Genomic DNA, 1,624 nt, shown 5'->3' on the forward strand with positions numbered 1-1,624 from the left:
GAGAGAGAGAGGGAGACACAGAATCAGAAGCAGGCTCCAGGCTCTGAGCCATCAGCCCAGAGCCTGATGCGGGGCTCAAACTCACGGACCGCGAGATCGTGACCTAAGCCGAAGTCGGATGCTTAACCGACTGAGCCACCCAGGCGCCCCAGAAAAGCAAGGCTTTAACCAACGTTCTTGCAAGAGCTTGTGTGGCAGTGACAGCAGGCAATTTATCTCCTAGTGTGAAGTCCCTCCCCTGATTCCTCATTGGCTGAGTACTACAGAGGTTACAGCCTTACCTGGAAGCTGCCTATGCCCATGTAAGCAAAAAGTACCTTCCTCGAGGTAGAGACTTCAGTTCTCTGGTGCATGCTCATTGCAAAGCCCTGGAAAAATACGCCTGGGAAATGGAGAGTGGAATAAGAACGTGAAAGTGAAGTATCTAAGGGTTTGGGACTCCACTGTGTGCGTGTTGGGGGTTTGTATACAGTTCCAATAGGTTTACTGTTAACTATACAGCACGGCTTTTATCTGGTATTTCTGAAAATGAATCCTCTCACTTCTCACTGAAACTGCACCTTTTTAAAAAAATGTTTATTTATTTTTGAGAGAGAGACAGAGAGACAGAGAGAAAGAGCATCCGTGAGTGAGCAGGGGAGGGGCAGAGAGAGAGGGAGAGGGAGAGAGAGAATCCGAAGCAGTCTCCAAGCTGTCAGCACAGAGCCCGGAGTGGGGCTCGAACCCACTAACTGTGAGATCATGACCTGAGCAGAAGTCAGATGCTTAACCGTCTGAGGCGCCCCTGAAGCTGCATCTTTAAGGGGCAAAAGGGTTGTGTGGACAGCGTGGAGGGGCTATGATAATGGGTTCTGCAGAGAAGCCTTCAGCCATGGAGGGACCCGCACTCTACCTGGGTGGTGTGGGGCATTGCTCTGACTGACGTGATGACCATTGTGCTGTGTTTCTGATAGAAGTCAGCTTAAAACTTGCCCCACTTCTTCTGCCAAGGGCCCTCTTCCTCCTCAGAAGGAGGAACTTAGTTTATTCTTTTTTTTAAATTTATGGTCACCATGCCCGTGGGAGAGTCAAGGTGACTGTGGGAGGCAGCATGATAACGGGGGTAGGGCAACACTTGGAATCTGCTGGACTTGGGTACAAATCCAAATTCTGTCCTTTATTGGGGAATAAGATTAGAATCCATTTAAATGAACATTACATCTCAGTGGGATTAAGTAAATGCTCCCATCTCTTTTCCTGCAGTCTGTGAACAAGATCTCAGCAAGGCCTTGGAGCTGGGCAAAGAGACTCAAGGGTCCAGAGTTGGAAGAGGGGCAGGGGAAATTGTTTTCCAACTGGCTGAGAAGATGGGTCTGTCTGCAGGTGCAGCTGCTGGAGGGCTAGTCCCTCGGGCTGAGCCGCAGCCCCTACACTGCACGGGAGGAGACAGACTTAGAGCCAGCTCGGAGGCTGCTCCCCTGCCAGATAAAGATCTGTGACTGGCAGCTCCAGATCGACCCGGCCTTCCCGATTCCTGTTCCAGGGCAAAGGTCACTCAGCCATTTGAATCGTCCTTTTTTTTTTTTTTTTTCCTTCCTCTCCAGCTTTGTTTACCTTATAAGGAAGGTCAACATTACCAAGTCGA

Source organism: Lynx rufus, unplaced genomic scaffold (assembly GCF_022079265.1).
Source record: "Lynx rufus isolate CCGP_SWC_20201006 ecotype Redwood Valley unplaced genomic scaffold, mLynRuf1.p SCAF_3, whole genome shotgun sequence".
NCBI lineage: Eukaryota > Metazoa > Chordata > Mammalia > Carnivora > Felidae > Lynx > Lynx rufus.